This window comes from Notolepis coatsorum (genome assembly GCF_963971535.1).
Source record: "Notolepis coatsorum genome assembly, chromosome: 2".
In the NCBI taxonomy this organism is placed as follows: domain Eukaryota; kingdom Metazoa; phylum Chordata; class Actinopteri; order Aulopiformes; family Paralepididae; genus Notolepis; species Notolepis coatsorum.
Window position 1 is genome coordinate 34,279,101 of NC_140166.1, and position 16,485 is coordinate 34,295,585.

A 16,485-nucleotide genomic window follows, 5' to 3' on the forward strand; every position below is an offset into this window, starting at 1 on the left:
ACTGATTGTTTAGATCGCTAGCGTGGCTAACAAATGCAAATATATTGTAGTCCGCCCCGTTGTTCTGACCAGGATTATGTTCCTTTTGCCCACTTGATGCGCGCGCACACAGAGTCTGACGTATACAGCAAACAGGTCAATAAGAGTAAAAAGTTGGATGCACAAAGAAAACATCAAAACATAAATCACTATACATCAATGCTCAGCACGTCAAACCAAGTAGCTCTACCATCTAGTTTCACCATTCCACTCAACTTGTGCCATTCGGGCACTGCTCTATGCTGGAAGAACTGGCCTTCTGGGCCAGTTCTAAAGCAGGGTTCCCACGCTTGCCTTGAAATTTTTTTCCATACTACCTCCTGATTTTCCAGGTACCATATTAAGTGATGATCTATAGGCCCCTGAAGTTTTCCGCCCCCATCTCCCCTCACACACACAACCCCCTAGGACACCTGACTACTTACTTGATTTAAAAGATGTGCCAGTCAAGTCTACATTGTAAATGCTTAGAGATTAAATATGTCTTATTGATAATATCAATGCATGAAATAATGCAACAAGCTGTAGATGAACAACAATTTATTGAACTGGAACACATGAGCACTGGTATTGATATATGTTCTCTCTTCCACTCCTCTCCTATCTCATCCTGTCCTCTTCTCTCCACATCTCCCCTCGTATCCGCTCCCGTCTTCTCTTCCTACTCTTCTCAACTCCTCTCCACTGTTCTCCCTTTTCCTCTGTCATCCTCCTCTTCCATCTTCGCGGCCTCTTCTCTTCCTGGCTAACTGGCTCGTTATGAGAGCTAACGTTGGCTAGCTACTGTACCCGGCACTGGCTAACTGGCTATCGTTATGAGAGCTAACGTTGGTAGCTACTGTACCTGGCGCTGGCTAACTGGCTCGTTATGAGAGCTAACGTTGGCTAGCTACTGTACCTGGCGCTGGCTAACCGGCTCGTTATGAGAGCTAACGTTGGCTAGCTACTGTACCTGGCGCTGGCTAACTGGCTCGTTATGAGAGCTAACGTTGGCTAGCTACTGTACCTGGCGCTGGCTAACTGGCTCGTTATGAGAGCTAATGTTGGCTAGCTACTGTACCTGGCGCTGGCTAACTGGCTCTTTATGAGAGCTAACGTTGGCTAGCTACTGTACCTGGCGCTGGCTAACTGGCTCGTTATGAGAGCTAACTAAAAGATTCTGGGTCCTTTGGGGAGTGTGGTTGTTCATGAAACTTGCTTAACAAAGACAGCCGAGAGAACAGTCTGATTCAGAAGTACGACGGATCAATCCTAAGGGTATGAAACAACATGCAGCTCCAATAACCTCTGGTGGCTTCAGCTCCTCGCCCAGTGCGATGGGAACCTGATCTCACCCTGGCTAAGCCCTGCTCTCTATATGCTAATCCTATCAAGGCACACGGAATGAGAGGGAATCCCCAATCAGAGAGGACTACCTCGTGGTGAGCGTCTTCCTTCTTCATACTGTACCTTTCAGGGCTGTCGTCGACTACAGAAAGTCCTTGGGTCAACTAAGTCACAGATTGTAATCCATTAGTTGAGTTCATTGACACATCTGTAAAACTGTGTTTCCCTCACATGATGCAATTATGCAGAAGGACATATTTAAATGTTCTGTGTTGCAGAGGACAGCCCTAGTACCTGTCCTTAAGCAATAAGGGTGTAGAGGACAGCCCTAGTACCTGTCCTTAAGCAATAAGGGTGTAGAGGACAGCCCTAGTACCTGTCCTTAAGCAATAAGGGTGTAGAGGACAGCCCTAGTACCTGTCCTTAAGCAATAAGGGTGTAGAGGACAGCCCTAGTACCTGTCCTTAAGCAATAAGGGTGTAGAGGACAGTGCTAGTACCTGTCCTTAAGCAATAAGGGTGTAGAGGACAGCACTAGTCCTTAAGCAATAAGGGTGTAGGGAACAGCCCTAGTACCTGTCCTTAAGCAATAAGGGTGTAGAGGACAGACCTAGTACCTGTCCTTAAGCAATAAGGGTGTAGAGGACAGCGCTAGTACCTGTAACCGTCCTTAAACTGTTCAGCTCTAGGGTCCCCCAATTATGACGAGAACTGCTGTTAGTGATGCACAATATATCGTCCGCCGATATAATATCGGCCGATGGTAATTTTTTTACACATCGGTATCGGTCCGATATCAAGATAGGACCGATATTAAAAAAGAAAAAAAAAGATTTTACATGTTTTTGTCTTAAATAGTTTCAAAATATCAGTCATTACTGAAAATAAAATGAGTTTTGGAAAATAGCTCTTTATTTGATTCATAAAAAAGATATCGACATCGGTAAATATCGACCATAACAGGAATATTAATATCGGTTATCGGCCACAATTTTCACATCGGTGCATCACTACAGACGTATTAATTAATGTTGCATTTCTTTTTCAAATGTAGCCAAGAGTAAAGACCCTAACCCTATCAAAACAGCAGTCAAAATGTATATTTTCAGCACTACGTTTGTTTACCAATGATTTAAAAAAAGAAAATCTAAAATAAGAGTTTCTCTGAATAATGTGAATTCTCAGTGCATTGCATCGGAAAAAGGTGAGTAGTCACACGAGGAAATAGCTAAATCCAGATTTAACACTGCCATTGGAAAGGGGAGATATGGCCCTATCCATAGATGTATGACTTGGCCATAATAAGGTAATTTATAGGGGCGGCTACGTGGCGTAGTGGGCAAGGCGCTCGCCACGAAATGCTGGAGACGCTGGGCTCGTCGATTCGAGCCCAGCGCTCCACATTTGCTTTCAGTTTAGCTGGTCGTCCGTACTAATACACATTGGCCGTATTAGGGGGTGGGAAACTGATGGGTGGGGATCGGGCGTTGTGGACAGCGACTCCTACAGGTCGGTTGGTGCGCCTGCGCAGTAGAATCAGGAAGTGTCGGGGGCAGCGTGAGCCTCCCACGCGCTACTCCTCGCCACTGAGAGATCGAGCTGCGCAGGTGAAAAGATGCGACTGCTGTTACCTCAAGTACCGGAGGGGACTTGTGCTATGTATGACTTAGTCCACATTGCAGCCGGCTTGTGGGAGGCAAGAAACAGCGTCCGTGACAGGGGAGGGTTGAATTGGATGATACGAAATTGGGATGGGAGAAAATATAGAAAATGGGAGAAAAAGTGGATAAAAAAAAAAAAGTCATTTATAGGCCTGATATTCTATATTCAAATGCATGTGTCGGGATGGCAGAATTCAGTACTGTATCTACAAAAAAGCTGCAAATCATCTACCCTTTATTCATTCATTTGAAATGCCTCCAAACTCAATGTTATTCACTGTCAAAGATGCAAAGACAAATTATAATTTATATTCTCCTTTGTTTCATCACAATTTACTCAAGCATAGAAATAGAAAATATTTCTGACACTGGGAATACATTCCGTGAGGTCCATAGATGTTCCTAGATGCCAAGAACATGCAAATTGACCGTGTAGAAGTGGAGCAATCTTCCATTTACTTGGGCATGTACTTTTAGGCAGATTTTCACTTTAACCTTTTTACTTAACTAATTTTCTTTTATCTGTGTGTTTTGTCCTGTATGTTGTAACTTTGTTTCTTATTTTTATTGCTGCCATTTTGGTCAGGTCTTGCTCGTAAAAGAGATCCTTGATCAAGCATTTTACCTGGTTAAATAAAGGTTTAAAAGAAGAAAAAGAAAAGATTTTTTTTTTTTTACACTAACTCAAATACATAACGCTGTTATGCCATGGGGCCAGATAAAGACCAGGCTTGTTATTAACATGGTTAATGAGAGTGTCAACAGCAGACCAGAACCAACAGCTAATGACACACAAACAGCCATAGAGACACACACAATGAAAAACGACTCAAGTGCAAAAACAGACAAACCTATAATAATCTTTTTTTTTTTTTTTTTTTTTTTAAAGATATAAATGTCACATTTAAGAAGCTGTAGCTTGTACCAAGCTAGAGGCTGTGTGCACGTCTTAAAAGGCACATTTGAGTGATTCTTCCATCCATGTAATAGGCATCATCTTCAGGGTCTGTGGAGATTAATAGACAATCAAAAAAAAGACTTCAATTCACCCCGTTGTTTCTCTTAAACAGCCTCACACTGGCCTTCAGCAACCATGCATGGAGCCCCAGAGAGAGAGAGAGAGAGAGAGAGAGAGAGAGAGAGAGAGAGAGAGAAGGGGCTGCTGCTGCTGCCCTGAGCTGTCTGGAGGGTGGGTAGCCCCAGCTGCTCCCCCTGCCCTGCTCTCCTCTTTAGACAAGAGGAGTCAGACTGGAGGTACAAGGCTGTCTGCAGGTATAGGATTGCTCTCTCTTACACACACACACACACGTGGGAATATAAATATGGTTGCCATGGAAACACCTCGCAGAGTCAGCAACCCGGGGGGGGGGGGGGGGGGTTGAAATATTAAGCGCTGAGCGTTACTGCTGAGGATTCCTACTAGCTCCTCTTTCAAGGCTTTGTGCCAGGGGCGCCCCGGATCATCTGCTAGGACCCCATCAAGGCCCCAGACACACCCCTCAGGGCCCTCACTATAGCTGCTAGGACCCCATCAAGACCCCAGACAACCGGACCAACAGCTAATGACACACAAACAGCCATAGAGACACACACAATAGCCGCATCCAAGACAGCGCCGCTGGTTCCCATGGTAACAAAAAGAGACTATTGAGAATTAGCATAATTGCTATCCTGTTCGAAATGCTCTCTTAACACATTGGGCGCCAAAAAACGCTTTCCAGCGTTATTGGCCGCCAACATCGCTGTCCAGCGTTATTGAGATCAATATTTCATTTTTTCGCCATGGCATTCATAATACATATATACACCCGCGGTGCTGCAGCTGGACCTTATAGGTGACTGCAACGACGGCTCAATACCGCCGCCTGGTGGATGGTCGGGCGAGTTACACTCGTCAACAGGATGTGCCCAGCAGTGCATCGATGAAACTCATCCGGCAGTCACATCTCGTTGCGGGACTCCCGACAGATACTATGTACATAATGGATCGCTTTCTAAACTTAATAATCAATATGATTTCGGCGTTTATTGCGACATACAAACCGGAAATGGACCTAGGCAATCGGCGTCGTATACTTGGGATCTTTCACCGCCAGTCTCATTGACCCACGGTAAGAGGAATATAACGTTCTTTTCAACCCGATTGTGCGTTTCCTTGTTTGCAAACCATCTGATCAATATATCACCCAACCTACATAAAGCATTTACTGATGATCGGGGAATTATAAACGACCCCCCCCCCCCCTCCTTTCCTCCGCGCATGATGAGGCATAATGTATACCGATCATATACATTGGAGTTTTTTGGTGTAGCGTGTATGGGGGGGAAACGGCGATCGATAATCTATATAATGCGGTTGGGCATACTTATAAAACATACTTATATTCTAGAAGGTATTAACACAACAATGTATGAATGAAAAAGTATAACGTTCCCACATCCTGAACGATAGATAATCGATGTTGATTGGGCCATAGTAATGTCAATATAGCAATACAATTAAAAAAGTTATAGCCCTGCAAAGAAGGTAAACATCTCCATAGACTTACAGCACTGGCAGAGAGGGTTCTTTGATGAGTACAATGGCTGGCACAGAAAGTGTTAACAGGCACCCAGAAAAGTGGCCTTTTTATTTTATTTTTTTTACTTGACTGCATACCTTTTTTGCGAAGCTTAGCTTTATACTTATAGCACATGCATGAGCCTGGTCTCTTTTGAAAGATAACATTCTGAAGTTACTAATGCAAAAAAGGAAAATCACTTTTAGTGCTAATGAAATAGAGTAACGTGGTCTGAACTGGAGTTGAACTTGAGTACTCACATTTTTTCTGTAGTGGTTGCAAGATTCCATATTCCAATATTCCAGCATAGAGGTATGAGCTGAAAAACACTGCGGTTCCATAGCCTGAAGTCTTATGTAGTAGAGGTCCAAATTGTATACTAATCCGTTCAGAAATTAGTCTTAGAGAGATGTTTTAGTAACAACAGACGGCAAAAAAAAAAGCTTTCCAAAATCCATTTCCTCATCCGCTAGAGCTAGACACTCGCCAAGTGCCGCGACCTGGGTGCAAGTTCTCGTGAGCACGTCTACGTCCCGGTGAGACGTCAGATCTCCCCAGCATTAAAGAGAAAATCCACCCAAAAAATTATTAACATATATATTACATATTCTATAATAGTGTAAGATGAACAAGTGTCTCCTGAAAACCACAGAAAGGAATCTTTCTCCAGGCCAATCCTGGAGCTGCTCCATAAACAGTGAATAGTGGAACAACTCCTGGGGCACCATTACAGCACCCATGGGGGATTTTATTGGGATATGTACATGTTCTGTTTCAGAGCTAGAAGCCCTACATTTGAAAATGTAATTAAATAAAAAATAAAATAAAGGAATTTGGATGGATCTTTTTTTTGCAGAGAGTTGGTGATTAATTCAATACCAAATTGATCAACTGAACTATGGATCCATCTCTGTGCGTTTGTTCATTCATTAGTCACACTGTAACGTTGACTTTGCACTGGGGGGGGGGGTCCGACTCTGCAGGGTGACGTTACCTCTTGGGTTTAGGATCAGCAAATCCTAACCTTAACCATTAGTGTGTAGGGGAGATAACTGACCCCGGACCACCGGGATTTACAGTCACTGTAAATAATAATATATACTTTAGGGGCGGCTGGGTGGCGCAGCGGTCATTGCGCTCGGCACCAACGCAAGAGACACCGGGTTCGACTCCGGCTGTCGCCGTTGCCTGCGGCTTGGGCCAGCCGTCATACTAACTCAATTGGCAGAGTTAGCGGGTGGAAGTCGATGGGTTGTAATCTGGACGTTGTGGACAGCCTCCCACACGTTACACCTCGCCAATGAGAGTCTGCGCTGGCAGGTGAAAAGATGCGACAGGCTGCCTCCTCGTGTATCGGAGGGGACACGTGATGCAAGGCTTCTATCCTCCCTACAACCGGCCAGTGGGGGGCATATGCGAGCAACGTTCAAGACAGGGGAGGGGAGAATTGGCGGGTGGGTAATTGGGATGAGAGAAAAAAAAATTAAAAAGGAGAAAAAGTGGATAAAAAAAATAATAATAATAAACTTTATTTGTATAGCACCTTTCATACAGAAACTGCAGCTCAAAGTGCAGAAAAAAGACAGGCATAAAATGAGCACATAAAGTGCAAACATATAATAACAGTTTTTCACATTAGGATCTAACATCCCAACAGGCCACCTAGTTTATGGTTTGATTCAGTTTTAAATAGACAATAATAAAATGAGCAAGATAAAATAGACAGTAAAATAGTGCAATAGTGCAGTGCAATAAAATAGTAGAATAGAATAGATAAAAAATATATATATTTTACAGTGCAATAAAATAGTTCTGGATTACTGTTCAACAGTTCAAAGTCGTACAATGGTAAAACTGTTCTGAATTACTGTTTCAACAGTTCAAAGCCATCCCAAACCTTTGTTCGGTATCCATAGTTCAAAACATGACAGTCTTCTCTTCTGCCTGACACCACAATGCACATTTTAAGGCAAGCCATATCAGACAGTAGTCTCCTGCTCATGACAGTCTCTTCTGCTCGACACACACACAGTTCAATACCCGACAGTTTTGAACCTGTAATAAACAATAGACAGAGTAAAATAATACAGTGCAATAATAGAATAGTAGAATAGAATAGATAGTAAAATTATGCAATAGAATGCACAGAGTAAAATAGTGCTACAGTACAGCGGAGTGTATTAGAAGGCTATGGTGAAGAGGTACGTTTTTAGCTTATTTTTGAAAATATTAAGAGATATAGCTTGCTTCCCTAATGTCCATAGGTAGTGTGTTCCATAACTTTAGTGCATAGTTTGCAAATGCTGCATCCCCGATTTTCCTTAGACTGTGGCTTGGAACCTTCAATAGACTTAGATGATTGCAATGTTCTAGGAGGCACATAGTTGACTAGAGAATTTGCGATGTAGCTTGGTCCTGTTCCATTTAGTGCTTTGTATATAAGGAGGAGGACCTTGAAATCTAGGGATGGGAATTGATACGATTTCATCTATACGATTCCATGGTCCATTCTGCTTATCGATACAATTCTTTATCGATTCCCTTATCGATTCCTGATAAATTTATCATTTAAATACATTAATTGGAAATGCAACAGAACTAAGCTGGTTAGAATAACATGCAACTTAACATTTCTGATTGTCATTTATTGTTGAGCCCCCACCAAAATTTCAAGCCCTTACAAATTTTGTGACTGCTCGGTGACACTTGTTCACCTTTTCCTGAGTCAGTTTACCCCGCTGTGCTAGCGTGAAAGGATTTTCCTGAGGTGCGCGGGAACCACTAGCTGCAGCCTCAGTCTATTGTGATTAGGGATGGGTACCGTTCCTGTGAATAGATACCGGTACCCAACGGTACCCTTTTTCGGTACTTTAGTCTCTAAAAATGTAATCTACCTACCTCAGTCGTGAAAAAAATAATCAAAACTTCAAATAACTACACTTTCAACCGTTTTCGGCTTGCCATTGCCCCGACTGCTTTGTTGTTGAATCAAGTCAAATCCTAGGTACGCGTATTGTAGAAGAGCCAAAGCTATATATTTAGGTTATTGTATTATATGAATGTTTATATGTTTATTTTTATAACCTTACATTGAAACGGCATTAGGAATATTGATTGGATTTAGATAAAGTCAGTGAACCGTATTATTTGTCATAATAGAACATTCTAGAACATTCGTGATGTCACAGTATGATGTCATAGGCAAACATTCTAGAACATTTGTGTATCTATATATATATTCAATAATTCTCTTGCTTCAGAGTTGTACCAGAGGATATAGCGTTAGTGTATGTATTAGTATTGGACAGGCAAGAGGAGCAGAGAAGAAGGAGAAAGTGTGAGTTGAAGAGGCCTAAAGATGGAACACCACTAGTGTAGTATAAGAAATGAGGAGGGAAGAAATACGCCAAGAAAGAAGAAGAAGAAGAAGAAGAAGAAGAAGAGATCATCTAAAGAAGTGCGGAGGGCAGTAATACGCCACGATGCGTCTAATCTGCCGGAAATTCAAAAGAAGAAGAAGAAGAAGAAGAGGTATAGGAAAGAGAGGGAAATCTTTTATAAAAGTCTGGTAGAGCTGGGAGTCTCTTCCTTCTCTCTTAAATCATTCTTTGGCATGGATAATGAGAACCACCAGCTGATCACAGAGGCAGTGCTGACATTTCTGCATGCTTCAGAGTTGTACCAGAGGATATAGCGTTAGTGTATGTATTAGTATTGGACAGGCAAGAGGAGCAGAGAAGAAGGAGAAAGTGTGAGTTGAAGAGGCCTAAAGATGGCACACCACTAGTGTAGTATAAGAACTGAGGAGGGAAGAAATACGCCAAGAAAAAAGAAGAAGAAGAAGAAGAAGAAGAAGAAGAAGAAGAAGAAGAAGAAGAAGAAGAAGAAGAAGAAGAAGAAGAAGAAGAAGAAGAAGAAGAAGAAGAAGAAGAAGAAGAAGAAGAAGAAGAAGAAGAAGAAGAAGAAGAAGAAGAAGAAGAAGAAGAAGAAGAAGAAGAAGAAGAAGAAGAAGAAGAAGAAGAAGAAGAAGAAGAAGAAGAAGAAATCATCAAAAGAAGTGCGGAGGGCAGTAATACGCCACGATGCGTCTACACTGCCGGAAATTCAAAAGAAGAAGAAGAAGAAGAAGAAGAAGAGCTCATTGTGCATCTTGAAACATAGATTGAAGCCTGCATTTCTAGACCAGGGTGCCGTGCCTACCGTTTTGATATAGAGCCGGCAAGTTGATTTACGGCTTTCAGGTGAGGAGGAATTTTCATGTGTCGAATCGGCTGTGATTTTGGAGACTGGGAAAATACAGTTTTCTTACCTTGTAGTAGTGACGTGAATATTTAGGAAAATAGCTTTAGGATCACTTCTGTAAAGAAAGACTTCGCTGTGGAGGAGAAATAAACCATTTGAATATCTTTGTTTTACACCGGAGCGGCTGTGGACCTTATTTTTCTTTATCAACGAACGTACTACTCACGAGTAAGCAACTTTAACCAGTAGAGTGGAACGTTGGCCCTGATACGTATATTGTGCGTGTGAACATGAAGAAAAAAGGTTAATTTTTAGGTGCAAAAAAAAAAAAAAAAAAAAAAAAACGATCACGTGAATCGATACTCGGTAGTACCGACGTGTTTCGGTAAGTACCTTTAAAAGTACCGAATTCGGTACCCATCCCTAATTGTGATCATCTAAAATGGATGAAATGGGAGACTATTTATACAGTGAAAGCATTCATTTTCATTTATGTTTTCCTAGTCAAGGAATCAAATAGTCTGCTATGGCTGCATGCGTGGCGCTAACGTTATTGTTTTAAAATGCACAACTGTCGGACAAACATGGCATCAATAAGAGAAATCGATAGTCACAGAGGCATGCGATTCCAGGAAGTATTGAGCTGTACTGTACTGTACCCATTCTGCAATCTGTTAATAAAGTTTTCAATCAATCAATCAATTCCGGTTCTCGATTCCCATCCCTATTGAAATCAATTCTAAATGTTACCGGAAGCCAGTGTAGGTTAGCTAATACAGGACTGATGTGGTCTCTCCTCTTGGTTCTAGTTAGTAGCTGCCGAGTTTTGAATGAGTTGGAGTTGTTCTGTGTTTTTTTTTGGGAGGCCAGTGAGAAGTGCATTACAGTATTCAAGTCGGCTTGAGATAAAGGCATGGATTCGTCACCTTGTTGATGTGTGATTTAAAGCTTAGGTCTGAGTCTATTATAACACCAAGACTTGTAACTTCGGGTTTGATTCAAGGAGTAAGTTGCCCCATATTGCTCTGTATTAGTAACATTTCTCTTTTTGTTATAGGACCGACTGTAGAAAGCAGTGTCAGCCGATCAGCTTCCAGGATGGGAACAACAGGCAAAGCTAATGCTAATTGTTACATGTATGTGAATGGAAAATGCTAACAAGGCATAAAAAAAAAAATGTGGTTCCTGTTGGTTGTCATTGGTCATGGTAGGGAATTTATTTTATTTTATTTTATTTTTTCCCACGGCGACTATGGATAGGGAATTTCTTTATTTAATTAAAATGTTCACAACAACATGGATGCATGTACTCTGCCAGCATGTTTAATATCCATAATACTAAAGGTTTGACTAAGATTTTAATGAAACTTTATTGTCAAAAAAAAAAAAAAAAAAAAAAAAAAAAATCACACACCTAAATCGGCAGGGTTGGCAACCAGAACCAAACAATTTTTTCTTTTAGGCCCAAGATTAGGGCCATACCCCGGATGAATCTAGAATCTAGATAAATAAAAACAAAGTTGGCCATTTAGTCGCTTAGTCCAGGGGTTCCCAAAGCCGCCGCGGGGGGGTCCCCAGATACAAAATAAAATAATAAAAAAAACAGTCCAAAAAATAAACAAATGATTAAAAAGAAATTATGCAGTCAGGCCACTGAACTTAGAAGCAGGCCAGGCCAGTGTTTCTAGTTGCACCAGCGCAATAGTTAGATGGGGAACAACCAGGAGATCACTGCAACTCACACAAGTTGGAGAACTATCTCTCTCTCTCATGCTCTCACACACACACAAAGGGAGCCGCATGTGATTGGTGGAGACGGGACCCTTACAAAAAAACTGCTAATCATTGACACATGCTAGCCTGTAATAATCCCCACCAGAAAAATCTACTTTGCATTTGATGTATTGCAAATATATGCCATCACACACACACTGGCATTTAAAGGGTTAGAATTATAAACTGAATATGTGGTGTATGATCAGGGCTGAAGTTGAATAAAAGATTGTATTTTTTTTTCAATTACAAAAAAACTGAAAATCCATACAAATCTGTGTTGTTGCTAATCATACATTATGCTAGCCTGTTTAACAATAATTTGTGATGCCATCACAAACACTGGCATTTAAAGGGTACAAATAAAAAAAGTCCTGCACGAGAATGCAGGAAATGAAGTCTTTGTAACAAAAAAAAAATCCTGGTGGGGGAACCCCCAGACCCCCCGCTTAAAAAGTGGCCTGACTGGGGCTATTTTTTGCACTATATTTCCTGGCCTGAATGATTTCCCCAGTCCGGCCCTGGTTAAAAGCCTCCAATGCTTATTAGTGTGTGTGCGTTTGAACGTTTGCATGTTTCAACCATACATTTCCATTTGTAAAAAAATATATATATATAATAATAATAATATTATAATATATTTTTTTTACCTCCTATAATAGTGGGGGCTCTCTGACAGTTATTTGGGGGTTGCGGCCTGAAAAGTTTGGGAACCCCTGGCTTAGTCTACCTTTCTAAACCAAGTAGGATCCACTTGGTACTGTAGTGCAGTGATTCCCAACCTGGGGTCCGCCAGAACACAGATGATTTGAGGTCTTTTTTTTTTTTTTTTTTTTTTTTTTTTTTATAAATATACAGAGAAATATTTAATTAGCATATTTTTATCATCAGAAGCATGAATAGTCTCTCCACTACAATAAAAAATTAAGATAAATAAATAAACATCTAGACATGATTTTTGAACGTTAACAGTAGGCTACCGGGTAGCCGCTAAAACGCGAATCAGTTGACTGTATCACTTTCTGTAGCTAGCCTAGCACGCTAGTTAACTTTCTCGGCTCGTCTGCAGTCAGCCGCCAGAGGCGAAAATGTGTGACAAACGAAAAGGAGATGACGGCAGCTCACCTGCAAAAAAAGTTAGGACCTACAGCAATCGCGAAAATTACATAACCATGGGCTTCACTGAGGGACCAGACAAACGACCTGAGTGTGTGATTTGTGGAGAAAAGTTGGCAAACTCGAGCCTGAAGCCCAGCAAGCTGAAGAGACATCAGGCGTCTAAGCACCCAGAAACCGTTGGGAAGGATCCGGACTTTTTTCGGAGGAAAGAACAGTCTCTCAAGGCGAACAAGCCTGTTGATGTTAGAGTAGCGTGGAGCAGGGGTGGCAGTGATTTACAGAAGGCTACCGAAGCCTCCTTTGAGTGTTCGCTTTTAATTGCAAAAGCAAAGAAACCGCACAATATTGGCGAGCAGCTCATCAAACCAGCCTGCATCAAAATGGTTTAGAAACTGTGCGGCCCACAGGTGGCGGATAAACTAAAATCAGTACCACTCTCGAACAATGTAGTGAAAGACCGAATTGATAAGATGTCAAGTGATTGCGAGCAGCAGCGGTCAGAAAAGCTTAGAAAGGGTCCATTTGCCATACAACTTGATGAAACTACAACTGTCGCAGACGAGGCTGTGCTCATCGTTTATGTGCAATATATCGAAAATGAGGATCTGAAGCAGGACATTCTCATGTCAGTCAACCTTACTACCACCACTCGAGGTGAGGATATTTTTACTGCAGTGGATTCTTACTTCATTCAACATAAATGCAAACCGTTCACCATTAGGGCCTGATTTGAGAGGATGAATACAGGATTTGAATATTGGCCAACATTTTTAAATACATATGGTGCAAGATGAGATTTGTTGATTGAAGGCACAAGTCAAAGAAGCATAGTGGGTCTAATTATGATGCATATGCCTGTGTATAAGCAGTTATAAGTATTTTATGGTATTTTATTAGGAGGGGGGTCCAGGAATTTCATCAGAGATGTTTGGGGGTCCCTGGGGGAAAAAAGGTTGGGAACCCCTGAGTGTATAGAAAAACCTGATTGAATGTAGGGCTGTCGCGGTATGACATTTTCTCACCGCGGTTGTGTGCGTGGCTCATCACAGTTACTGCACTAATATATATATATATATTTTTTTTAAAGTATTCATATATATATATATATATATATATATATATATATATATATAACCTTTTATTAAGACATGCAAGTTTACCCACGATCGTGATAAGAAAATAATTCTAAGGTCGTAGGAGTCCCGAAACTATTTCAAACATGTTTGATAATCAATCAATTTGTCCCTCAACATTCTGAAATGTGATAAAAGTAGATTAGGGTGTTGCCTGCTCCTTTAAGAGTGATGCGTTATGGGATATATAGGTCCACGCAAGCAGCGAATAGTCAGTCACACATACATCCCTTCTCCAACTAACGTTTTGCAAAACAAAGCTAACGTTATCCAGTTGACATTACAGATCATAATAGCTATGATAACGTTAGCTAACGTTAACGAAGTGAGAGTAGGGAAACGTTGATGTAGTCAGAGTGTAGCGGGGATGGTAGAGAGGCAGCACTTAATTTGCGTGTAACATTAGTCAATAACAATATCACAACTTGTGTCATTGTTCATGGGGGGAAACTAGCTAACGTTATAGATAGCAAACATTAAACCCTTTGGAGGCCAACCCCGAGATATCTCAGGTTAACTCACCATGCGCTGGGCGCCAAGACCAGAGATATCTCGGGTTTTAATCAATATTTATTTTATTAGCTATATCCATTCATTTTCCATCCATCCAGCTCGCAAAGGGCAAATACCGCCGACTAACGTCTCCCGGATGGTATTGCACATCATTGGAATCCCTCTGGCTGGGGCTGTGCATCGATCTAAGAAGTCTGGTCCGGGTTTTACTTCTCGGGCATGCAGTATCGTTATAACAGATGGACTGGGGACACTTGAAGCAGCATGGATTATGTGTTTTGGACATATAACGTTGGATCAATAAACGCGATCAATATTTGGAATGGCGATCAGGAATTGGATTAATTAATTAATTACTGTACTGTACGCATGTAGCATTTTTCAAAATGGTATAAAACGGAAATGAACAGATTAAAAAACAATCCGTAAAAATGTACAGATTAAAAAACAATCCGTTTAGACAATGTTGACTGCAAACAAGTCATTGATAAGCGACGGCCATATTAGACACATAGCCATAATTTAAGATATAGTTTATGCATTCGCAAATATGAGAGCTCTGTCATTGAAGTGGGTGGTGAACAAGACGGCAGTCTGTAGCGAGAAAACAGCTGTTTGCGCGTCACTCGGGGGGCGTGCTTCAGCGGCCAATCAGAGCGCAAAACGGCAACGCGGAAGGGCATGTTGGTTGCCGAAAGTATTCACGCGGCCAGAACAGTGCCCAACACGTGTTATCAGCCCAAAGCCTGAATTCCCACCACGACAATTATCGTTTTATTTCGATCTGAATTCATATTTCATCAACCGAGTCTCCCGTTGGTAAACCAGCCCCATCAGGAGCTCAGATGTGAAAAAAGCGCCCCCTATCGTCTCCCAGATGGTAATGCACCCTTTTGGATGGACTCAATGAAAATGGATGAGAAAAGAAAAATCCGGAATCCACATTTTACTTCTCAGGCATGTAACCCGAGCCGATCGGATTCATTGTAGACCCTCAGAACAGCATGGAATAATGTGTTTACAGTATGTAGCGTTGGATCAATAAAAGCGATCGATTTTTGGAATGGCGATCAGGAATTGGAATGATCTTTTTGGAGAACATCTGATCTGAGGTAAGGAATCTATTTTACAAGTCTTGGGATAATCAGAGTTGTATTCGCTGAGATCTCAGCGTTCGCCCTATGTGTGTGTGTGTGTGTGTGTGTGTGTGTGTGTGTGTGTGTGTGTGTGTGTGTGTGTGTGTGTGTGTGTGTGGGCGATGGCTTTGAGGAAATCAGAGAATCGATTTTTCAGATCGTCTATATAGCGTGCATACGTACACACATATACTATTGATAATCTAGCGTTTATTTGAAAACGAAAATAGGCCGAAAAATGACAACGTTCTAGAATATTCCAGTACAGGGCGTTTATCATGGAATCTTTTAATTTTCCTTGAAAACGAGGGCTTTTCAAAATGCTATAAAACAAAAATGAACCGATAAAAAAACAATCTGCTTCGACAATGTTGACTGGAAAACGAGTCATTGATAAGCGACGGGCAGATTAGACACATAGCCATAATTTAAAACATAGATTAGGAGTTATTAATGCTAACATTGAAGTGGATGGTGGGCATTAAAGCACTAAATTGTGCGCCCCCTGCTGGCACTGAAAGTGTTAACACTTTCCGTGCCGGCCGTGTTTTCCTTTTTACCCCCTTGAATGCCTCCACCCACTTCAATGATAGCGCTCTCATATTTGTAAACGCATAATCTATGTCTTAAATTATGGCTATGTGTCTAATCTGCCCGTCGCTTATCGATTTTTATTTATTTATTTTATTTATTTAAAAAAAATGTAATCGGTTCATTTCCGTTTTATAGCATTTTGAAAATCGCTAATTTTTAACACTTTGAGTGCCACTCACGGCTTATGTTTACGATAGTTACGTTGAATGCCACTCACGGCTTATGTTTACGATAGTTACGTTGAATGCCACTCACGAGTTTTCTCGGAATCTTTTTTTTTTTTTTTAAGCGATCTGAAATCATATTGCATCAAGCGAGCCTACCCTAGCCTACCCAAGGGCCGCCGGCGATCAGATGTGAAAAAAGCGCCCCCCATCGTCTCCCAGATG

At 41.4% G+C, this 16,485-nt stretch overlaps 1 protein-coding gene across 4 annotated transcripts in view; it reads right to left on the reverse strand.

The window, feature by feature from the left end:
• The window catches only part of camsap1b (calmodulin regulated spectrin-associated protein 1b), a 164,755-nt gene that overhangs the window by 42,235 nt on the left and 106,035 nt on the right, over positions 1-16,485 (reverse strand). The window lies entirely within an intron of this gene.